This window comes from Sander lucioperca, chromosome 20, assembly GCF_008315115.2.
Source record: "Sander lucioperca isolate FBNREF2018 chromosome 20, SLUC_FBN_1.2, whole genome shotgun sequence".
Taxonomy (NCBI): Eukaryota; Metazoa; Chordata; class Actinopteri; order Perciformes; family Percidae; genus Sander; species Sander lucioperca.
This window is the reverse complement of record NC_050192.1, coordinates 16,998,777-17,024,973: the sequence shown is the minus strand read 5'-3', so window position 1 is coordinate 17,024,973 and position 26,197 is coordinate 16,998,777. Positions and strand designations below refer to the sequence as shown.

Sequence of the window (26,197 nt, the reverse complement as noted above, 5' to 3'; positions counted from 1 at the left end):
ATCGGCCAGGCTGGCAGCCCCGGCGTGCCTGTATGGGAATGTGTGCGTGCATATCCGTATGTGTGCGTTGGGCCTGTGCGCGCGCGTGGATGGGAGCGCAGTAATAGAACCCATGTTGGGGGAGCCTTTTCTCTCTCTGTCTCTCTGTCTCTGTGTCTCACTCTCTGTTTCTAAAGCTGCCTCATCATGCCGCTCCAGTTGACTGGCGTTACAGACACATCTATTATGCAGGAAGCTAGGAGATGAGAACACAAGAGAGGGGAGGAGAGGAGAGTGCAGAGGAGAAGGAGGCAGGGCGGATGGAAAAGAGAGAGGAATAGAGGTAGGGATCACAGAGTTAGGAAAGGGTGAGGTGAGAAAAGATGGTAGAAGTGAGTAGAGGAAGCAGTGGAGGAAAAGAGAAAGAGGGGGAGAGAAAGAAAGGTGGGAGGAGGAGGAGGGTTGGGGTTAGGTAGAATTGGGAAGGGAAGGACCAGAGTGTTAAACAAGGGATACAGAAAAAGACAAGGGCAGAAGAGAGGAGATTGCAATGGTGATGAAGTGAGGATAATGAAAAGGAGAGGGTGAAATGAGGAAAGATGGCAGGAGGGAGGAGAGAGGGCAGGACAGAATAGGGGGAGGATGGGAAGAGGTAAGGTGAGTAGGAAGATCCAGTAGATCGGCTACATAATACTGGGTAGGACAACATCAACAACATTTCCATGCAATATGTTATATATGAAGCAAAATGTTATTTCACCCAATAAATGCAGATTTCACTTCTACTTGTAGACAAAGGGGAGCAAAGTCAGATCTGCTCTGAATCATCAGAATTGGTAATTTGTTGTGCAGAGAAGAGCATCACTGTGAAGCTAATAACACATGGAATAAAATCAGACTAAATTATGTTACTTATTAGAATGCTCGCACTGACAGAACAGTAAACAACACAGCCGAGCAGGAAACAACAGGACCGAGATAGGGTTTGGTAACAGACGCCTATAAGGACCCAGGGAGTGTTTAGGAACCAATGAGAGCTCTACACCGAGAGAGCTTCTGTTAAAAAAGATCAGAACAAGCTGCTTATAGTTCATGGGTAGATTCATAGATAGACTAAACAAGTTGCCGGGGATTCAGGTCCATGGAGAGCTCCTTGGAGGCAGTCTGAGTCTCAGGAGCTGTGCAACAGAAAGTGACCTGACGCAGTTAGACAAGGTTTCACGAAAAGGAGGGAACGGGGGCACGTTCAATCTCAAAACGGTGTGCAGCGCTTTGCTGCGGTTTCCATGTTGAACGACATGTATCCTCGGAACGGTGTGAAACGGTGTGAAACGGTGTGCCACATGATTTGAGTTATGTTTTCTCTCGTTTGGTGGGCATGTCTCTCGTTTATTGGCTGGGTAACAGGTGATACCCAATCAGCGGGGGCGTGTCTGTAAACCCGCGGTAATAAAAAGGCAGAGTGATTGCGCACCTACGTTTTGTTGGCGCTGAACGGGGTCCCTGATGTGATTTCAGCACGACGGATAGCTCCGACATGGTCATAGTGCCACAATGAGCTGTGCATAGTTTCAGAACCACGGAGAGCTCCAATACAGTTTGGTTGCCTTATTTAGTGAGCTCGCGCTGTGGGGAAAGGAACTTGTTTTGGTGGAACGTGTGTACGTTCAAAAGTAGTTTTAGAAAACTTTAGAAAACTCAGATTGGACAGATAGTATAGTTTTAAATTAAAACACAGAGAAAGGGTTAGGTAACGGACATCCGGCGGAATTTCTAGCGGCAACGGAGCAATCCTGGAAGTGGAATTTTAAACTGGTGGATTTCTGAGGACTATTGTTAACTGCTCCTCAGATCTCTGCAGGGTAAATCCAGACAGCTAGCTAGACTGATCTGTCCAATCTGAGTTTTCTCTCGCATGACTATTTTACAGCGGCTCCGTGCGGAGCTTAGCCCTGCCCATAACGAATGTGATTGGTTTAAAGAAATTCCAATAAACCAGAGCACGTTTTTCTCCCATCCCTGATTGCTGTGTGGACTAGCCAGACCCTCCTCCGCTCCGCAGCATGTCGATGGTCTGGCAAAGCGAGTCTAAGGTTTCACTAAAGGGAGAGAACCAGTGCACATTCAATCTCAAAACGGTTGTGCACACAACATGGTGTTCAACGCACCCCCGGATCAGTTTAAAAAAAAACGTGTGCTATGTTTTGTCAGTTCTGAATGTGGCCCCGATGGGATTTCAGCACCAAGGAGAGCTCCGACATGGTCATAGTGCAACAGTGAGCTGTGGATAGTTTCAGAACCAAGGAGAGCTCCAACACAGTTTGGGTGCGTTAGTAAGGTCCAACACGTTTTCAGCACCATAGACAGCTGTAACAAAGTTCAACACAGCCTCTTGAAGTTTCTAGATAGATTTAAACGTTAAAAAAGTTGACTAGTTTCAGGACCAAGGAGAGCTCATTAAAGGCCTTCTGAGTCCCAGGGAGAGTGCAATACAACGCGTTTTCAGGACATTGGTCCTTGTGCTTTCTCGCCTCGCCTTGGTTGCTGCAGCTCTATAATCCGTACTGGTATAATTGCCACTGTTCCTAAAAGCTATTAAACCATTCAATTAATTGGCAAGTATTTTGATAATCGATTAATCGGTTTGCGTTATTTTTTTATAATAGAAAAGTACATCTTCGTGGATTCCAGCTTGTTAAATGTGAATTTTTTTTCTAGTTTCTTCTCTCGTCTGTGACTATCTTTGACTTGTGGACAAAACAAGACATTTGAGGACGTCGTCTTGGACTTTTTGGGAAACACTGATCCACGTTTCACCGTTTTCTGACATTTTATAGACCAAACAATTAATCCATTAATCCAGAAACTAATCCACAGATTAATTGATAATGTACATAATTGTCAGTTGCAGCCCCACTGTCACTCCATCATACCCACGGCTATACTTACTATGAGTCATATTTCTATTATTATTATTATTATTATTATTGGGTATTATTGTAGTTGCTTTGCATCTCTTTCTCTCTCCCCCTCTCTCTCTCTCTCTCTCTCTCTCTCCCTCTCTCTCTCCCCCTCTCTCTCTCTGTCTCTCCCCCCCCCTCTCTCTCTCTCTCTCTCTCGCTCTCTCTCTCTGTCTCTCTCTCTCTCCCCCTCTCTCTCAATTAATTCAATTCAAATTGCTTTATTGGCGTGAACAAAGAAAACATGTTGCCAAAGCAGTTCACAGAAAATGCATATATAGTACATATCACATATTAAATACATACAGTAGCTGTCACATTGATTCTATACTGCACTGGGCGTTACACAACAACACATTACATTACAAAACAATTACATAATACAATATAATTACTTAGTATAATACTCAGTTTTTTACAATATAATAACTGTACGATCCTAAACCAATCTGTAATGTTGGGATCTTATAGTGGTGAGTCCCTCAGGCTGTGGCAGGCAGATACATATTTAGCTGCCAGTGGAGCTGCTGTCCCTTCTCCTAGGAGAACTACCAGCTTCTTTTCTGGTGTTAACATTGGGAAATTTGCTATTTATTTTGCTATTTTTCCAAAGTGTAAATCTCTTGGTGAAGAGAATTTTTCACAGTGGGGGAGGAAGTGTATCTCTGTTTCTCGTTCCCTGGTTGAGCAGTGAGCACATATACCCTCCTCTCTGGGCAGCCATGTCTGTCTGAGTCTTCCTGTCTCTACGGCCAGCTGGTGGACACTGAGCCTGTATATAGTCCAGGATCCGTCTCTCTCTCTCTCTCTCTCTCTCTCTCTCTCTCTCTGTCTCTAACCATGAGTCAGATGGCCGCCCACCAAGAGCCAGGATCTGCCTGAGGTTTCTGCCTGTTCAAAGGATGTTTTTCCTCGCCGCTGTCGCACCGAACGCCTTGCTCTTGGGGCGAAATTGAGTCTCTGTTATTATAGAGTGTATCCTGACGTAACTTATTTTAGGATTTGACACTATAAATTATATAGTTTATGGTAACGTCAAGCAAGTGGACTGGTTTTAGGACCAAGGAGAGCTACAGCACAGTGGCGAGAGCCCCAGCATTGTTATAGTGCCAAAGTGAGCTTTAGATGTTTTCAGGACCATGGAGAACACCAATAAAAGCTGCTTGTAGTTCATGACAGACTGATCTCATGAAGTGGCGTATGTATGACACGCCAATTCGTATGCCATTATTGGCTTGTTATCGAGACGCATACTCACTTTTAGCGTGTTTATCAACGCCATTTGGCTTCCATTGACGTACATTACCTTGCGATTGCGTGTGAATTGACGCCGTAGCGAGTAGTATGAAAGGGCGAAAATCCGCGTAGGGAGATTGGTCGGGGTGGAGAATGGGTCAAACACAGGACTTTCACCCAGGAGACCGGGGATCGTGTCCCGCATGTCACGTTTCCTAAACCCAACCGTAGCTTTCTTCTTTTCCTAATCCCAACTGGTTGTTCTTTTCCAAAACCCAACCCGCGTGTGACGTTGTAACGCTCGCGATAACACGTAGCCTCACAATAACACGCCATGTGGCTTTGGAAAGTTTTTAGAATGTTTACGCTGTGACGTTGCAGACTGCCGTCTGCTGTATACAGCGTAGACATACACATGGATAGCTGAAAATGCGTACAGATAACACGTCACTCAGATTTAGGAAAGTGGCGTGTATGTTTACGTGAAGTCATGATGTCACGTTGTTCATGGATATAGTCAAACAAATTAGAATTCAGGGCCACGAATGGACTCTAAAGGAAATTGTAACTGATCTCAGTGGAGAGCTCCTACAGACTCATTGACTAAGGTACACAGTCATGGGCAGACCAAAAAAAAAAAAAAAAATGTATCTAATGCAATATCCAAATCTCAGGGGAGCGCAATATTTGTTAAAGGCAAAATATGTGTCAAACCGTTCTGAATGAAGTATTGTGGCGCTGCAGAGACGTCCCGGCCTACAAATCCTATCCTACAGACTACAGAAAACATCTTTGTTTGGTACACATCCTTGCAATAATCACCAATCACCAATCATTTAAATTTTGTTTTATATTTTTCAGTGAAAATGAGAATATTGATACAAAAATGATCATTCCCTCCAATATGGTATCGCAATATCTGTCAATCTGTCGCAATTAGATATTTTCCTCATATCCTGCAGCCCTATCCAGTAATGAGGTGACAGAGACAGCACGATGGTGAAGAAGGAGACAGGCAGACAGGTAAGCAGATAGACAGAGACTCATAATATTACTCATGCAGTAAACAGGAGGCAGACTGGCTTGGAAAAGCAACTGGCAGACAGGTAGGCAAGGAGACAGGCGCAATAGCAGCCAGCCAGTGAGAAACCACCCCGTGTCATGCTTGAGTGTGGTAATAGTGACATGTTTTAATGCGACTGGAGTGATGCGTTGTTTTGTGGCGACTATTATCATAATGGAGAGCATTACAATGTGCTTCACATCCCATTAGCAGAGAGAGAGAGAGAGAGAGACCTACTCCCAGCATGCTACTCTGATGTGTTTTCCACCTTCTTCTACCTATGACACATTCGCTGGCTACTGTCTTTTCCAGACAGCACAGAGAAGACCCAGCTGTCATTTTCTTCTGAAAGATCCTCAAACGCAAGCCGTATGCATCTAATCATGCGAAAGTTGTAATTGTGTGATTTATAACAAAAGGCTCTGCATATCAAAATCTGGGAGGATATTTGTGTCCCACGAAAAGAAAGAATAACTAAAATAACCATGTGTCTATTCACAAACTATTAAATTGTTAGTCGTGTCAGTAACACATCTTTTTCAAACTATTGTTCATGGTTGAAACCAGGGCTGCACGATATGAGGAAGACATGCGATAACGTTGTTGAATACAGCGATAACGATATTACTTGCGATAACAAAATACATTAAAAAAAGTGTGCTCAGTTCTGAATTTCTGCTGCTTTCAGTGTTCTGCTAAAAAAAAAATGAATTCAAAACAAATGAAAGGAAATCATTTCCAACAGTCTTTTATTGAATAATTATTCATGTGTATTGAATATAAAAGGCACCACTAACAAAAGAATGACAGTTACATTTTAAAGGGGCAGTTTCCCACTGATATTTTCTTTCATGAAACACAACACAAAACATATGCAGCCCCTGCACATTGTTTTAACAGCAAATTGAATGACTTTTAAAACCTTTTTTTTGAGTCCTCTAAAAGGAAAATTTAAGACTTTACCGCGACAACAAAAAACAGGAAAATGTTCAGCGCGACACGACACAGAATGGTGTGGCAAAGCGTAGCGTGGCACAGCTCACCAGAGCCACGCTCAAGACAGGTCACAGGGACACGACGACTTTCATACCCAGTGCTGATTCGCCTTACAACCCTGGCATGGTTGACTATGTATGTATTAGGTCGAAGTGCTACGTTCAGCAGGTGAGAAGGTACTTATGGGCAAACTACTTGCCTGCGACGACACATACAGTACTTCTTGTGCTTCTCTGCTTTCATGTGTGAATCGAGTGCTATGTGGCCCATTGTCCCCAGCTGCATCGTCTTTTTACATAAAGCACACCTCGCTTCATGATTACTGGCTGTTTTCTTCAGCCACACCCCGATACTTTTCGTCCTCCAACCAATTGTCATTAAACAAACATTTGCCCATGCATGCGATTTCGCGTCAACCAAAAATGCCATGGTGGCGAGCCATCAACGCAACGCATTCATCAATCACCTACTCGTCAGTCACCTATGGAATGATGCAGGTTGCACCCACATAGATCGAAGTGCTGCCCCCAAATGGTGCTCTGGTGAAATTGCGGTTGAAAAAAAGACATGGATGACGAGTCAGATTCGGTCCCACATGAAATTTAAGACCTCCTTATCGTAAATTCCAGATTTCAAGACATTTTCAGACCTTAAAAATCTAATTTTTTTATTTAAGATGTTTCAAGACTTTTTAAGAACCCACTGGGACCCTGAGTCCTAGTTGAAACAATGTAGTCCATGCTACTATGAACTTTTTTTGGCAGTTTTTCCGAAGTTTTTGTCGCTCTTTTCGATGCTTTTGATGCCTTTTTTTTTTTTTTCAACGCTTTTTTTAATTCATGGTCAAAACACCTAATTTAAATGACATAACTAATTTTTGAGTTTAAAAAAAACTGAAATTATAAATTGTTTTGATCAGAGGATGGTGAGTGAATCACAGTGTATGTCAAAGTTCAGACAGGAGAATTTTTTTTTTTCAAATGCTATAAAATTGAATAAAACACCCAAAATTCAATGTAAGTACTCATTAATTTCACCTGCGAATAATGTTGTATGGCTTCCATACAATGTACATCCATGCATCCAATCCAAAAACTTTTTAAAAGGGTCAAATTTGACCCGAGGACAACACAATGGTTAAACCATGCTGAAAGGAGACAAATACGTGAGGAACCATAAGGTGGTTAATGGTCTTCTTTGGATATTACAACAACCATGAACCTCTTTAGTTTGGATAAAGTGAAGATTGAGTGTTTATCAATCGCAATTTACTACTACTACGAACTGGTTTATCTGTTTGCTTAATAAAGGTGATAATTGAGATTGTCTGTGCTTTGAAACTAATACAAAACGAGGCAGCTTAAAGGCCACAAATTAAAAAACATGTATTCTAAGATTTTTACAGTATATCACAAGTAAAAATCAGGCCTGTATCTGTACTTCTTCCTCTAATCTGGGAGTTCCCAGTGTATTTCAGACCACGGAATTATGACAGGCATTATATTTCACTCGCAGCTACAATGTTTGGTCATATCACTCAGTTCTCAGTTCAGCATCATCTGTATTAGAGAAAAGAATCACTTAATCAGATGTTTAAAGTGGATAAAATAGCCTTGCCAGCCTACTTACTGGAGTTTTGCAACCACACAATTATGGATGTATTATTTGTGTCCCCTTCAATATTGCTCTTAAGACATTTTATGTTTATTGACCCCCCCATAAAGGCTTGTTATGTAACAGCATCCCCACTCCAGTGACAGATAAGCAGGTAAGAGGCCGCCACAGATATCCAGATCATGATGTGTGATTTACATTCCGCTGGAAATTCTGCATCCTTCTCTGGTTAAAGAATTAATCTGTGGCTTAATCCCGGAGCCCAGAGCTATACCCCCAATCCCTGCGTCTATCCACCCATCCATCTGTTTCTTCATCCATCTGTCCATCCAACCAGCCAGCTTGCTCGCCTTGCCTCCCCCGCTTTCTCCCCTTTTTATTTTCTTTCCAGATATTCTCCTACTGGGAGATGTGTTGCAGGTGCACTGCAGGTCTCCTCTTGTCTACTAGAGACATTACATTTCAATGAAATGCTTCGACGAATACGGTATCTGTACTTTGGTCCCCAGGAGGTCCTTTTGTATCAGCAAAATGTCCTTTCCTTTCCACCGTCACTTGCTTTTGGAGCCTTGCATGAGGTGTTTTCTCTTTTTTTTTTATTCAGACAGCAGTGGGGTGCAAATACAGCAAGAATACCCCCCGCCACTACTGCTGCTGCAGAGAATAGGAACTTAAAATTACAGCAATTTAGTTTGATTCCCCCTAAAGTGCAGGGAACTGTGGTGTATGTTTATCTTAATTCCTTCCCATTGTAGAACAGATCTCTTTAACGTAAAGAGGTGTAGCCTAATACTTGCGTTTAGACTATAGTTTTGTGTTAAACTGTTGCATGGAAACTATATAACCATTATAAGCATTATATCTGTGCATGACAGAAATCAAAAGAAGCTATAGAAAGCGCCTCAGGGTGAAGCGCATGATGTGTGGGAGCTCAATGGTCACTCATGGGAGTAACCCATGACTATCATGATAAGAATATGTATACTGATTGTCTATTGTGTAGCCATGGGAGTTTCTGCTTAAAAGAGGATCTGCTGAGGATGTTCGCCAGTTGATCTCTGTACTCTTATGGTGCATGTAATTGATTCCTTGCTGCAAGTAAACAAGCTTTAAGACGACTCCAGTGACTCTGTCATTTTTGATAAATTATCCTAACAATGCTGTATGATAGATAATCAGATTAGATAATAAGAAGTTCACACCTGAAGAAAATTCAGGGAAAAGTACTGGCCCGAAGGCCGGAGGAAGATCTGACTCTAATTATCTATACATTCTAATTCCCGCGCGTTGGTTAATGAGACTAATGACACCAGAACTCAGGGATCAAAACTGAGACGATAAATTCAAGTCAAGAAAGTTTACTGAAGTCCAGCATCTAAGTTTACAAAACACAATTGTGGGTTCACAAAAAATGACACTAAGTTTCCCTAACCGCAGACAAATGTATACAGAGTTCAAGTCAGCAAAGTCTATGTCAGATTATGAACACCGTCTGCCCATATTCCTAATCTTTTATCAACGTGCTTGAAGGCGTCCCTCTCCTCTCTCTCTCCTTTCTCTGGGCAGATCCTCCAGGTTTAACACACACACACACACACACACACACACACACACACACACACACACACTGATCCCCCTCCCATTCCACTTCTCCGTCTGGTACAGAAAAACATACACTCACATTCCTGAGTTGTAAGGTAATCAAAGCTTAAGCTAACTGTCTGTGTGTCCAGAGTTTATACATTATACAGGGAATACAACTTTAATACTGAGAATAACACATCTAGATTATAGAAATATTTCTACACACCTCAGGTAGTTATCATAGCTAATAGTTAAGGGAAGAAATATGTATTGCCTAGCTTCTACTATATCAATGAAGAGTTGCCAAGTCTTAGAAATGTTTCAACGGAACCACGCAACGTATACCTGAGTTTTTCCACTTTTAGGTGCTGCATAATGTCTTTGATCAACATAGTGGAAGTGGGAGGTTGTGGCCTGTGTCTGGTTCAATAGAATGAATCTGCGCACTAGAAGGGTTATAAAGCTTGCTACAGCGAGAAAGGGTCCTATAAGAGGACTGTCCTGTCCCGCTACTCCGAATACAGCCAACACTGCGTGTCCCAGAATATCGGACAAAGTTTTAAATATTGAGTCCCAACGAGGCAGGAATAGAGTCCATGCTTCTGATTAAATATCACTGTAAAAGTACTAAAGCTGGATTTAAAACCATTGTTTGTTTGCTTATTGATTTGCTCTCTAATCTGAATAGTTGCCATTAGTTGATGGTTTTTTTCTAACCCGGTGTTGTAATAGCCACACACTCCCACACATACAGGCTCTAATACGCCACACATACTGTGATGAAGTGTTAGTTTATTTCTTCTCCAACTCCTCATCTTCACCTCTCCTCCTCGTGTTTTGTTCCCCCGTTTATTTTTGTAAATTCGTCTTGTGATAAAAGCTTTTCTAAATTGACCACAGAAGTGTGACCTACATTTGCGCCCAAACAAGGGATTGCAGTCCCTTTGCTTTGTCAGACTAATGGAGAAATTAAAATGATTGTCAATAAGATAAAACAAGATGAGATAACATATACTTTATTAATCCCACACTGCGGGAATTCTCCTTGTTACAGCAGCTCAAAAGAAATATTCACACACATCAGAATAAGACAAATACACATTAAAGCTATAGTGCGTAGTTTCTGTCTCCCCCATGAGGAATTCTAAGTAATGACAATAAAACTGTCAGCGCATCCACATGATACAAGTCTTACACACACACACACACACACACACACACCTCCTCCAGACAGTTGCTAGTAGCCAAGGAGGACACGGAGGATTAAAAAAACATGATGGACTCTTCAGAAGAGGTCATTATCTTCACTCGAGTTTCTGCGCGGGAAAGTCACCGGACGCCACAATCTCCAGAACATAGTCATACTGAGACATACAGAGAGAGTTGTGTGGAGCTGATTGTCATAATTAGCTTTGTAGCAACTCATTTGGCAATGGCTTGAATGTAACGGACGTTCATTAATACAAAAAAGTTAACTGGGAATGAGGAATCCACAATTCCATATTTGACAAGTGAAAAACCGCAATAAACCGTCATGATCAGGGAGCGCCCCAAAACACCAGAAACATTTTTTTTTTTTTTTTTTTTACAGTTTCACAAATACATCGTTCTTGTCTCTCCTCCGTGCTTTAGTGACTTTATTTGTGTAAAAAAAGAAGAAAAAGCTGACAAACCAGATTCCCTCTGAGGACAGTAAAAGATCCACCCAGGAATTGAATTAAAAGCTCAGAGCAGATAACTCTGAAGTCTAACAAGGGGGTACTTTTCATTTCTTTTCTCCCCCCCCCTGCCTCCGCCAGTGAGTCTTCACATGTGATCTGACAGCACAGGGATTAATGAGAAAATGGTAAAAACGTGTCGAGTTTAAATTGAATGTGAGCCGGCGCAGTGCAGACCACCCCCCCCGGGAGCAGACAGTGTGAGGACACATGACAACTCCAGTGTAAATTCAATATGGGTGTCAGCATGCTAATCTCAGCAGGACACTGATCTTATTCTCATCACGTATCGCTGCCGTTCTCTTTCCACACCACTGTCGATCACTCTCACTCTTTCCATCTCTCTTTTTTTTTCCATCTCTCTCTCTCTATCCGTTCCCCTCTCCATACCCTTCTTCCTCTTTTACTCGACTTATTCCTCTCTCCGTCTCTCTCTCTCCGTCTCTGTTTTTCAAGTAGAAGGTCATATCTGACAGCTCGCTGATGGATGTCGCTGTGTGATTCGAGAGAACTGAACACAATAACACCCTGTGTGTTTGTTTATGTGTGTGTTGTTCTGTGCCTGGTCATAGTGAGAAATAATATCAAAAAGATGAGTGTGTGTGTGGGTGTCCCCTCTCCAATTAGTCCAAGTCCAATTATCAAACTAAACAGTGCAGTGACATTTAATGGACTAGAGCAGGGGTCTTCAACATGTTTTTAGGCCAGGGACCCCTTAGCTGAAAGAGAGACAGACCAGGGACCCCCCTACTACGTATGTTATGAAAAATGAGTTGCATATTAAACTGGGCCTACAATAATGTGCAGGGTGGCTGAAAGCCTTTATACATACCTTTTGTGGTGCATGCAATATATTAACATAATTATTGACATTCATATATTTATGCAGGTTTTAATGTTGAACATACATGTAGCACAGTCAATCCTTAAGCTTAACTGTATCTGTCGATGTACATTTAAAAACAAATCACAAATAGGCCGCTTTATCTTTGCTATTAATATGTAGGAGTCATGTTTCAGATATATTAACTTTTGAACTTTTTTAAATGATTAAACTATATGTTGGGGCCCCCCTGTAGTAACTGAGGGTCGCGGACCCACTGTTGAAGATCTGTGGACTAGAGAATGAATGAATGAATGAATGAATCAGAAAAACCTTTTTCATTTTCCTCCTGATGCAGCCCTGTCTGTCGGTCGCACGGTGTTATGGCTATGCTGCTGCTGGCCTGCTTCTCATCCTGAATCGTGTCGAGCCTCCCAGAGGCCAAAGTGTGTGTGTGTGTGTGTGTGTGTGCTTGTTTTACTATATTCGCGGGGTCCAAAAACTGGGGAATACAGTATACTTGTGGGGTCTGCACAGCCTTGTGGAGCCCAAAATGCTGGACCCCACAAGGTTAAAGGTCTGTTTGAGGGTTAAGACTTGGTTTTAGGATTAGGGTTAGAATTAGGTTAGGGTGAGGGTGAGGGTAGGGGTTAAGGTTAGGCATTTAGTTGTGATGGTTAAGGTTAGGGTAAGGGGCTACGGAATGCATTATGTCAATGATGGGTCCCACAAAGATAGTGAAATGCACTACGTGTGTGTGTGTGTGTGTGTGTGTGTGTGTGTGTGTGTGTGTGTGTGAGAGAGAGAGGCAGATGGAGGTTGCTGTAAGGTGAAGCCTCTGTAGATTTACCCTCCCATTTCACTGTCCATCAAACACAGTATGAGTGCACACACACACACACACACACACACACACACACACACACACACCGAGTCATAGCAGATTAGTAAATCAGCACTCTTGTTCTAGTGAAACCTGATTGCTCCTCTTCTCCTCTGAAGTATTTGTGCACTTTTGCATCATGAGTCACAAAAGTCCAAATCAAGGCTCAGTAGCTCAGTCTAATACGTCTATTTCTGGAAAATGTTCTGTTAACAGAACATATGGTAGAGGATTTCTTCAGAGGCTTCTCGCAATTCTTTTTTTATAAAACCTGAGATCCTACGGTTACCCACAGGAACACGTTTTAGCAGAAGTGGAATGCCAACCAGATCCTCACACAGTCAGTTCATGCGTCTAAATAAAGCAACGCACAGTTGCATATGTTTGCATTTGCAGTTTAAAATAGCAACTCATGCTCATTTTACCTGAGCGTTAATTAGATTAACTTTATTGTCATTGCACATATCACAAGTACAGAGCAACGCCATGAAGTTAGTGTCTAACCAGAAGTGCTTAAGCAGTGATTAAATAGCATATGAAATAAATTATGCTACAGTATATACAGAGTGCAAGGTATGAATGATATACAAGTATGTAGATATGTGTCTATTACTACAGGTATGTACACGCTATGAACAGGCTATGACTATGGTAATACAGAATAAATACAGTATGTGCAATGGTACACATTAAGTAATGTGTTCTTTATTAGTGATTTTCTGTGATGATAGGGAGTAGAGCTAGGTGATATGGAGAAAATCAAATATCGCTATATTTTTGAGCAACAACATTGATGTTGATATCACGGCGATATTGTAGGCTATGACTATTGGTGCTTTCACAAAATGTTAACACAATGAAAATGTTGATGAATAGTCATCAGTACCATGGATATAATGTCTAAAGCCCAATATAGAATCAAAGACTCGCAACGAGACAAGTTGACATCTGCATTGCAACGCACCGGTCTGCAGCGATCCAGAACCTTCCAGTTCGATACGATACGAAATCATCACGATACTTATGTCACGATACGATATTATTGCGATTTTAAACATGTTGCAGTATTCTGCTATATATATTGCAATTTATTACCTTTGTTCCAACTTCAGATGTTTCCCAACTTCAAATTTTTTCCCAATTTCAAATGACGTTTGATCACGTTGATGATGTTTTATCTTAAAAGATTTAAAAGATGACATTTCTCTTTCTGGTCATCTCACTTTAATTTCAAAATGGGATTGTCAAGCAGACAAACTGACTAACTCATATATAATTAAAGATCGATACTTGGCGTCCATGTATCGACACAGTATTGCCACGTAAAATATCGCGATACTATGCCGTATCGATTCCCCCCCTCCCACCCCCTCTGTACATGGGGCGCATGCTCAACCAGGTGAGCTACCCAGGCGCCCCAACTCTGCCATTTCTACCAGCTGACCGTTTGTAACAGTTTGTAGCTGACTTGGCCAGCTGACTTCTCCATTGGCTGTTGAAACTATATAAACAAATAGCCTTTCAATCTATCGACGTATCTTAACTCCTTACATTTTGAATTGAATTAATCTTAATTATTGATAATTTTTTTTTTTTTTATCTACAGTTAATATCAAGTCTAAAATCGATCTTTATTCCTCCGAACATTCATCTTTGAGTTTTAGTTTGTTAAATAGGAATATATTTATAACAGCATTATAACATTGTTTGAAGCTTAACATTAGTAGATTCAATCAGGTCTTTCAAAAGGATTTTGATTCAATAAGCAGGTTTGATACTGGTTTTGATTTGATAAAATGCTTTTGAACCCCAATCCCCGACCTCACCTCTCCTCTCCTCTTTTGGTCCTTCTCGTTCTCCTCTCCGTCTTTTGTCTCCTCTCCTCTCTAACAGAACCCAGCAGGTGTTAAATAACATGCCTGATAGCAACCTAAAAATACTCCCTGACATTTTCCTCTGTCTGTCTCCTTCTCTTTGTCTTTGTCTTTCTCCCAAGCACTCCTTTCTCTACTTCTTCCTTATTTTCCCCCCCTTCCCCTTCAATCCCTTTCTCTCTTCCTCCCCTCACCCATCCTTCTCTCTTTAGCCTCTGTGTAAGCACAACCTGGGATTTAGCTCTGATGCAGGTCTGCCCTCCTGCTGAGACAAAAAATGGGAGCTTGGTTTTTCCAGCTCTGAACGCACAACTCACCAGGGTCACCACAAAGTACAGGATGGAGGGATATCACAGGAAGAGGCAGGGGAGGAGAGAAAATCAGAATTAAACACAAAGAGAGGCAGTACAAGGCAGAGGGAGAGGATAGATGGCAGCCAATTATGTGGCTCAGCTTAGTGTGAACAGTGGGACAGAGTGCTGTCAGCAGCCAGATAAAAATAGACACTGTGTTTGTGCCTGTGTGTGTGTGTGTGTGTGTGTGTGTGTGTGTGAGTGAGTGAGATATTACACTTCATATCAAGACTTGTGTTTTTATTAAACACTGCAGAAGCCAATGTATCAGACGCTTGCTGCATCTGAAAAATGCTTGTATCTGTTAGTGTGCGTGCGTGCGTGTGTGTGCGGATCCCACACATAACAAAGTTAAGCTGACCGGTCACATGTTCAGACAACAAATGTTGACTGTAAGCCGGGTACAGGGCACGGTGACAGAAACTTATCCTTATGCCACAAGACTTCTGTATACCGTTACACTGGCAGTTGTGTGTGTGTTTCCGTGTGAGTGTGAGTGAGAGAGAGAGTGTGAATGAGTGAGTGAGTGTGTGTGGGTGTGTGTGTGTGTGACAGAGAGAAAGACATTTGGTCAAAACTTCCCACGACCATTTGTAAAATTACCTCTGATGTGAAAAGAGAATTTGAAGATGTGTGTGTGTGTGTGTGTGTGTGTGTATGTGTGTGCGTGTGTGTTAATGCGCAGCTCACAAACAAACAAGAAAAAAGTCTTTTTTGCACACACACACACACACACACACACACACACTGTCTCTCTCATTCACACACACACACACACACACACACACACACACACATAGCTGAATGTCATGTTTGATGTAATGAGTTTCAAGGGTGAGTGTCTCCATGTAAGGCCGGGTCATTAAATGGTAATGGTGAGATGAGAGCTAATCTGTCACACGCTGACAGCAGTGACAGAGCGAGGGGAGGAGGAGAGAGAAGGAGGGAAAGGAAGGAGAGGGGAGAGATGAAAGAAGGGTTCGAAAAAGCGAACGTGAGTGAGAGGGAGGAGGGAGAAATGAAAGAGCCAGAGAGAGCATGGGGATGTGAGAGGCAGAGGCAAAAAGAAATACAGGTACAAAGGCAGAGAGATTAGCTTTTTTTTTTTTTTTTATTCTCCTGCTTAAAATATAAACACATCAGAGAAGTGCATTTTCCAGAATTGGCTGACAAAATATTAAAAATTCAGTGGATGAAGTTGTGAAGTGCAAATGTGTTTCCTGTTTCCTGTGAGATTAACATCCCTACCTGCCATCAGCCCAGAGAAACCTGTCTGATGTGTGAATATGACTCACAATATGTAGTATATGTGTATGTATACAGTATGTATATGTGTTTATATGTAAATCCTATCTAATGTATACATGCATACGCAGTGTTTGGCCCAGGATCGTTTGGGAGTGTCAAGCTAGCTAGAGCGTATAAGGTCTGGAGAATTACATGCATTCAGCAGAAAGACACAATCCTTGTTAACTTATTGAATATCAAAGAGATACAGAGTAGCATTTTCTCTCTTCAACAAACCATCTTTGGCAGATAACACCGAGGTTTCCAACGAACATTTACCAGCCAACACTTGAATACATGAAATCAATGTAAATGGACTGCATTTATATAGCGCTTTTCTAGTCTAAACGACTACTCAACGCGCTTTTACATATTACAGGCACCATTCGCACACGTGCGGCCAAGGCTGCTATACAAGGTGCCACCTGCTCATCAGATAAACATTCACACTCCGGTGGCGCAGCATCGGGAGCAATTTGGGGTTCAGTGTCTTGCCCAAGGACACTTCGACATGGGACTGCCAAGGATTGAACCACCAACCTTCCGATTGGTAGGCGACCACTCTACCACCTGAGCCACAGCCTCACCCTATATAAATAAATAAATACATAATAACTTACAGCATTGATGCTGCCCTTCATTTTAATGCAGACAGGGATGTTGTAGTGGCCGGACATTTATGTTTTAAGGGGGCAGGGTTAAGGCTGGGCAATATATCGATATTATATCGATATCGTGATATGAGACTAGATATCATCTTAGATTTTGGATATCGTAATATCGTCATATGACATAAGTGTTGTCTTTTACTGCATTACAGTAAAGTGATATACGTTTTCCGAACTTACCAGACTGTTCTAGCTGTTCTATTATTTGCCTTTTCTCCACTTAGACATTATGTCCACATTACTGATGATTATTTATTTAAAATCTGAGTGTGAAGATATTTTGTTAAAGCACCAATTGTCAACCCTAGAATATCACCGCAATATCGATATCAAGGTATTTGGTCAAGAATATCATGATATCTGATTTTCTCCATATCGCCCAGCCCTAGGCAGGGTTCAACAGTAAGGGTTGCCGATCGACATTTTTATGTTTTTATGCTTTTAATGTTTTTGTCGTTTCTGACTATTTTTTTGACGTGATGCTTTTTTTCCCGGCGTTCTTTCGGACGCTTTTTTAAAAAAATGTTTTTTTGTTGACATTTGTTTGGATTTTATTTTTTTGTTAATGCATTTGATGTTTTTTTTCTAGCGGAAAAAAATATTTGTGTAGGGGCCAGTAAAAATTGCCTTGGGGCAAGTAGAATTCTTTTTCACTTGCCTGACCGGACAAGTGGAAAAAAAAAACCCTGGGGGAGGGAGGGGGGTCATTGTCATAGTGGCCACTCTGGCTCAAAACCTGCATATGTGCATTTAGATATTTGGTTGATTTACTCACATTTGTTTTATGTTATTGTCATAATTTCTGATAGATACTGTAGAAGGGGGTAGATACAAGGTAGACAGTTTCTTTGTGTCAGCAGGATAATCTGAAGGATACAGACTGATGTACTAAGAGAGAAACAACTCAACAGTTTTTTTTTCTGTCTCTGTGTATACAGTTAAGAACTGACAGCATTACCTTCCCATTGGAAACACTGCACCAGCCTGCAGAAAGAAAGAACACATATTTAAAATCTGATGGCTGCTAAATGTGTATGGAACTTTTTTTCTTCAACCAATTGCCCCTAAGGGGACAAATACTTGACTTCTCTTCATGCTTATAACTGCTTTCCCAGAGTGGTTAGAGAACATTTATTTCAGTGTAGATCTCTTTACTTCAGGGCTCTGATGGAAGCATATTCAACCACTGGGCCATGAAGTCCTCATGGCAGATGGTATCGTGCATTTTGCCAAGTGCAGCGTTGCTGTCATCTCCCTGGTGACTTTACTTGACCCCCTTTGCACTGGAGCTGCCATCCACATTAATTACAATTACGTTAATCTGGCTTGCATTGAGATTTCTGTCACTTTACTCATGTTTCTTGACGCCTGTTAAACATTTGCGGGATGTTGTAGTGAGTGAGTTAATTAGGGCTTCCTTGACCGATTATTGGTATTGTTAATCCATTTATTGATTGTGTTTTCGTGTAAATGGTTGGGTAATAAAATGTCAGAAGGGTGAAGCCTTCCAATTGCTTTGTTGAGTCAGATACCAAATGCCCTATTATGTATGTCCTTGGAGCTCCACTCTAAACAATTAGTTAGAAACTGTTTCTTTCAACTGAGGAATATTTCCAAATTAAGAACTTTTGTGACTAAGGGTGAGTTCCTCTCGTTTAGATTACTGCAACAGTCTTTTTACCTGTTTGAGTAAGAAGGAGCTTTACCGTCTCCAGGCTGTTCAGAACTCGGCTGCAAGACTTTTAACTCACATTAACAAAAGAGCACACATCACGCCTGTTTTAGCAGCACTTCACTGGTTACCAGTCCAGTATAGAATTCAATTTAAAATCCTGGTCCTTACTTTTAGAGCACTGCACGGTCAAGTTCCTACCTACATATCTGACTTGATTCAGCTTCACACTCCCACCCGGAGCCTGAGGTCATTAGATCAGAGGCTATTAGTGGTTCCTCACACTCATTTTAGAACCAGAGGGGACCGATCTTTCCAGGCAGTGGCGCCTAGCCTGTGAAATGCTTTGCCTCCCTTTCTGCGTTGCGTGAATTCTGTTGAATCTTTTAAAAAGCAACTGAAGACTCTGCTCTTCAAGCAGGCTTTTAGTTAGTCAAGCGTTTATTATTATTATCTATTTGTATTTAATTTTCTTGTATTTTAATTTGTTGTACTGTATTACATTTTATTGTGAAGCACTTTGTGATTTTTTTATCTGTGAAACGTGCTATATAAATAAACTTTACTTACTTACTTACCAAAGGTTTTGAATTTACACTGATTTTGGGGTGGTATTTAATGCTCATGTTCATTATCAAATCATCTTTTGATTATGCTTATGATTAATTGATTAATAGATTCAATTCAATTTTCGATTACATTTTTTTTTCTCTTCAACATGGACAGCAATGCCACAGTTGCCACAAGAGAGTACTTTGCAACAGTTTTGAGTTTTTCAGAGTTGACAAGGTTCGATTGAATGCACCATTGGTTCAACGAGATGCACATGAATGCACCATGGAGTCCCGTCGGAGCCCATATGCTTCACTTTCGTTGTTTGTTTCCATAACTCGCTCACGGGGAGGGCAAAAAGTTGCCACGCTGTGACTTTAGGGAAGCAGGAGGGTTATCCAGTTCTGTTGTTTCTCCGTCAATTCCGACTCCGGCAGTGGCCATGGTGTCTGGAAAAGTGTTGCTGCAGGCTACTGCCTGCAACACTGCATGCTACCAGCCGGTAAGCTCATGTTACCCTGTGTCTTTAGCTGCATGCTACCAGCCGGTAAGCTCGCATTACCTTGTGTCCTGTGTCCGTTGTGTTCTTTTCTCTGGACGTGCGCAAGTAGGCAGGGCCGGTAGTCAAAATCAAAAGTTTATTTCAAAGAACTTTTAATTTAAAATGGACATTGTGACACCCCTATTAGAAACACATGGTTTTCATCGGACAGCAGTGAATATTTTTTGTGCAGATGAGATTGAAGCCTTTGTTCTATGGCGCTCAGTAAGTAGCAGATTACACCACCACTGGTTTAACTGCCTCTGGTTGGCTTCATAAAATGTATGCATTAAAGGAACTGCAAGGTGTTACAGATAGAAGCGTCCATTAAACACAATACGAATACCCCCCTGTAGTATGTGTCATTACGCTGTTCTAAATGAGAGACCCTGAGGCATTTAACTGGTGTTTTAGGCTGATTTAGCCACTCACAGCTGATCAAATGTCATATATCCCATCATATGTACCTGTAACTGAATGGTGAATTTCTATATTTTCACTGCTGTGGGAAAATGAAAGGCTATATTAGCATGACGGTATGTCTTTATTGCTTCGCTGATGACGAGGGTAGAGAGGTTTACTGGCCCTCATCATAATGCTGTCTTTAATCATTGATGATTCACCTTTCTATACACATTACTGCATGTTTTAAAACCCACCTTTATGGTTTAAATCATCCGTCAAGAGGCCTATCTGCAGGTAGAAGCTTTTTGTGTGTGTGTGTGTGTGTGAATTATTAGTATTCAGCAATACAAACGTGATATCTGTATCAACGTTTCATTTCTGGGATTGCTCCGGTGCTGCCAGAAGTTCTGCCGGATGTCCCTAATTTTCGGCTAGATGTCCGTTACCTTCCTCTTTCTTTGTGTTGGCGTTCTAACCTCCGGTGGATTTCAGAGGACTATGGTTAACTGCTCCTCAGATCTCTGCAGGGTAAATCCAGACAGCTAGCTAGACTATCTGTCCAATCTGAGTTTTCTGTTTCACGACTAAAACAACTTTTGAACGTACACGTTCCACCAAAACAAGTTCCTTCCCGAGGCTATTTTGCAGAGGCACCGTTGCTCCGTCTGGCGCAAGATAATTGTGATTGGTTTAAAGAAATGCCAATAAACCAGAGCGCGTTTTTCTCCCATCCCGGAATGCTGTGTGGACTAGCCAGACCCTCCTCCTCAGCGCTGTGGAGGAAGGTCTGGCAATGCGAGACTACGAACAATCGTTTGTCAATTGTAGGGTTTGACATTGTTTAACATTTACATTCTGTTATGCGCTCCCCCCAGTGTCTTTCTTCTCCCTCTCTGTTTAATTATTAAATTAATATACAACTATTTTGATAATTGATTAATCAGTTTGAGTAATTTTTTAATGAAAGAAAGTCAAAATTCTCTCTTCTTGCGTCGTATGTGACGCTGAAAGCCAAGTGTCAGTATTATACGAGTTGGGAGTGAGAAGGGGTTGCATTCGTGCGCTACGATTGGCCAGGCGTCCTGCTCGTCCGAGGTAACGGACCCCAAATTGTTCAGGTCCTACCCCCTAACAAAAATTATGCTCATTTTCAGGTTCATAATTGCATTTAGATTTTGTACCAGAACAGGTTTATGTGGTTTAATTTTCAAAAAACACCATATTTTTGTTGTACTGCACATTGCTGCATCTCCTCTTTTCACCCTGTGTGTTGAGCTCTCTGTTTTAGCTACAGAGTGAGGCATCTCGCTTCTGTTCCATCTTTGTTGGGAGTCGCACATGTGCAGTAGCTAGGTAAGGACTACTAGCCAGTCAGAAGCAGAATATGAGGGCGTGCCCTGACAGTAGCTAGGTAAGGACTACTAGCCAGTCAGAAGGAGAGTATGAGGGCGTGCCACGCTAGCAGCTAGGCGAACACGTAAGTGACGCACATTTATCACGGAAGTAAAGGCTGGACTACAACAGTGCTGTTTGGAGCAGTTTGTGATTGCGTGTGGCTTACCCTCGTCCTTTGCAACATTGGACTTGACTGGAGCTACATCGTGTCCTTGTTTTACTTTCTATTTTCCCCTTTACAGGTGTGCATCTCCTGCAGTCTTGACGTTTGCCCCACTTTTATCTGTCTAAAAAACAAGAAGAAAAAAAGAAACGTCACTAATATTGATGTGCATTTGCTCATTATCTTTTTCAATACAAGGTTGTGCATAAGTCAGCTGTTTTGCTGTGCACTGCAACCCTGCCTGTCCATTAGAAACAAGAGCTGTGAGGTGTTAGGAGTAACATAAAGATCATGGAATCACTTTCCTCCGCTCCTCCTCTGTCTTTCCATTGAAGGTCAGAGGGATTCTCCATAGGGCAAGACGATATAAATTTGGTGTTCCTCCATTATTTCTGAGACCAGAAGTATTGGCGAGGTTCAGATATTCTGTCCAAAAAACGGTGCGTTTGACAAAGTGCAGTGTGAACGCAGACCCAACCAAATGAAAAAATGCAACAATTTCTTGTTTTCAACTTTCAATCTTCAATTCCTTCAATAAAATTACGTGGGAAAATAGTTTCCTTTTCGTTTGTTTTAAATTCAAAAAGCAATTTGTTGTTTTTTAGCAGAATGCTGAAAGCAGTACACTTCAATATCTGTTCATTTATTGCAAGTAATATTGCATATTCAACGTTATCACATATATATTTTCCAAATACAGTATCCTGCAGCCATAGTTCCCCAGGCATTTTTGAAAGATTTAGGCATGAGTATGAAAATCCTGCTTTAATGGTTTCCAGCTGTTTTCCCTATCGGCCTCAGTGGTTGGTGTAACATTCAGGGACGTGTTTTATCAACTCGCTCTTTTTCATTGCGGCTCTGATGGCGATGTTATGTCAGTTAATTACATTTAAGTCATATCTTGTTTTCCTTCTAAATTTAACCAATCCCTCTGCCTTCTTTTTCCCTGTGACATAATTAATCACTCTGCACCTCCGGGATCAATAAATGAAGTTTGTTTTCATCAAATTGATTTCTTTGTAAAGTCATGGTTGGTTTCCTGTCAAGCCTGCAGCAGACAAGATGCTCAACCACCCACACAATTTACCTAATTTCCCTCCCACATTACAACTTTAGTGAAGAGCAAACAGCTTTCAGAGAAGCGTTTATTGGCATTTCTGCTTCATTAGAATCTGCAAAATAGTAAGATGGAATAGAAAGAGTCTGTCGCAGAATCCAACGCACTATTCGCTCGTGTGTTTAGTGGATGGAAACACTTTTGGTTGTAAGATATGCGACCGGCCTGGTTGCATCTGTTAATACGTCAGTGTTGTACTTTATATTTTGATTTTATTTAGGTGCTCCTGTATCACATTACATTAACAACTATACTGCAATTGTTGGAGGGATTTTCCAGCTCGAGGAGGCCAATTTTCAAAACCTCGAATCTGACAATACATCTTCAACACATTCTCACCCCCGAAAGTTGTCACATAAGACACACACTTGGTCAGGACCCTTTGGCGTCTTTATCAACGTAGGGTACTTGCTAATTAGGTTGAGGGAAAATCGTAGTTTGGGTTTGGGCCCTGCAGTGCCCTGCTACGTCCTGCTATGCCCTGCTGCGCCCTGCTACGTCCTGTAGTGCCCTGCTACGTCTTGCTATGCCCTCCTATGTCCTGCTATGCCCCGCTGCGCCCTAATACACCCTGTATTGCCCTGCAGTTCCCTGCTACGCCATGAACTACTACAACTACTATTTCTAGTCATAGTTCCATTATCTTTATTGTGACTATTATTGCCACTGTTCATCACACCCCCAACCGGCACCATCAGACACCGCCTACCAAGAGCCTGGGTCTGTCCGAGGTTTTTCCCTAAAAGGAAGTTTTTTTTTCCTCGCCACTGTCGCACTAAATGCTTGCTCTTCGGGGAATTACTGGAAATGTTGGGTCTTTATAAATTATAGAGTGTGGTCTAGACCTACTCTATAAGTAAAGTGTCTTGAGATAACTCTTGTTATGATTTGATACTATAAATAAAATTTAATTGAAATTGAATTAAAATAAGTACGATTGATACGTACGTGACGCCGGTGAAATACGTAAGTTATCTTGCATATGTAAGTTAACATTTTGACTTTTGTGTCCACATTCAAAAGCAAACTCCAAACATTTTAATTCTCTCAGGCATTTCTTTTAATTACTCTGTGTGTGTGTGTGTGTGTGTGTGTGTGTGTGTGTGCGTGTGTATTACATGGTCGCACTTGTATGTTTTTGTTGATTGTCTTGTTGTGTTGATGCTTTTGATTGTATTCTTATTTCTATTCATGCTTTGTTTCCATGTGTATGATGTTTTGTTAATGTAAAGCACTTTGGGTTTACTTGTAATGAAAGGTGCTATACAAAGGAAATTGACATTGACATTTTGCTTTCACACGGGACACAAACAGCAGCCTCCTGATTGAAAGACCTGTGTTTGTTTGACCCATCCCTGCTTCCTTTGACACTCTTCATACTATCTCTTCTAACAGCGGACTTATTGCCACTGATGGGTTTCCATTGGAGTCCATTCTTTTTTTTGTGATTGGAAACTTTTAATGATTTTAAACATTAGTACAGGTTACCAGTGACGAATAAGAAGCATGAAAATATTCCTCACACAACTAAACACACATAGGGCAGGAGGCTGCGCTAGAAATGTGAACCAAAGAGCTCTTGTATTGTGTAGGAAGAGGGGGCTGAGCCTGTAGTTCATCCATTGGAGTCCATTCTTTTTACATTCAAGTCATGCCACACCAGAGTCAAACCTACAGACAGCACATGTTAGGTCCATGAGCCACTGAGCCAACAGGAAGTCTCAGAAAGCTTTCATCGTCATTTTTTTAGTAAGACTGAAGCGAAGGCCGGACATCCAGCTGCTAATCCTCGGGCATCTGTTCAGTCCAGCCAGCTGTAACTGAGAGACCCGGCAGCTATCGGAGGCCAATAGGTCAGAGAGTGCTGCACTCTAAGAAAATAAATCCGTAAAATAACAGAAAAAGTACTGGAAGCCCATTACCCTGACTTTGTCCCGAAATTTAAAAATGGAAATTGAGTTTGTAGCTGCAGTAAAAATACAGAACATGTTCTGTTATTTCAAATTCTCTCATACAAAGCTGCGTAGTTAGGAAACTTCTGGAATGAAATCTGTCCTTTAATTAATTTCATTTTTTTTGGTGCTTTTGATGCTTTTTTCAATGCTTTTCTACGCCTTTTTACACTTTTTATATATTTTTCAGCTCCAATTACATGAGTCTCTGTGTAACCTAGAGTTTTTCCTGCGTCTCTCTACGACATGTAACATTAGACAGCCAATCACAAAAATGATTAGATCTTGGTAGACGCATGCTGCATGCTGATTGGCTCACTGACTCTGATGAGACTTACTCCTTAGGTATTAAAGTTTGGTTTTGAAGGACGAGGCATTTTTCGATACTCGATACTTTAGGCAATTCAGTCGGTGCCTAAAAAGTATTGAATTCGGTACCCAGCCCTAGATACATACGATTTTCGATTTATTTTTCCTACCCCTACTTTCAAATCTATCTTTCCATGTCACCTCTCCATCCTGTCCTCCACCTCTGTCCCACAACACATCCATCTATCCCACTGCTATTTCCCCAGGCCTCCTCCTCCCATCCATCAGTCTTTCATCTCTGCTGACCTGTGCATCTAACCTCTTGCTTCCTTGCCTGGTTTTTCCTTGTCTTCCGTTCCCCTCCATCCCTTCCCTTCGCCTCATTGATCTCAGCCTTCATCCCTCCCTCTATCCTTCACGCTCCCTCGTGGTGTCCTCCACCTCGCGATTACCCCTCTAACATCTCCTCCCGGTCTTACCCTGACCCCTCCGTTACCTCTTCCCAGTCCCGTCGCCCCCCATCTTTTTCCTCTCATCTTGACCTCTCCAGTGGCAGCCGTAAGTATCATTACCGCGCCATACCTCTCATCTCCACTCCGCTGACATTATGATTGTCATTACAGGAGAGGTTAAAGATCCTATCATTGCTCTAGATGGCACACACACACACACACACACACACACACACACACACACACACACACACACACACACACACACACATGCACGCACGCACACACGCACGCACGCGTGCACACACCTGCATACGCTCTTACGGAAAGAAACGTATCGGCAAATAAATGTGCTTCTCTCACATCAAAGTTTTGCAGTGGTGGAATGTAACTGACTTACTCAAGTACTGTACGTAAGTATAAATGTTAAAGTATTCATACTTTACTTGAGTCTTTTCATGCCACTTTCTACTTCTACTCCGCTACATTTCAGAGAGAAATATTGTACATTTTACTCCACTACATTCATCTGACAGCTTTAGTTACTTTACACATTACGTTTTTTGCACACAAATACACATGTAATTTATAGTATATGATG

General features: G+C 41.6%; 1 protein-coding gene across 3 annotated transcripts in view; it reads left to right on the top strand.

Annotated features, from left to right (window-relative positions):
* si:cabz01090165.1 (uncharacterized protein LOC100333421 homolog) overlaps nucleotides 1–26,197 on the top strand; it is a 471,441-nt gene that overhangs the window by 29,492 nt on the left and 415,752 nt on the right. The gene's annotated exons all lie outside the window — the stretch shown is intronic.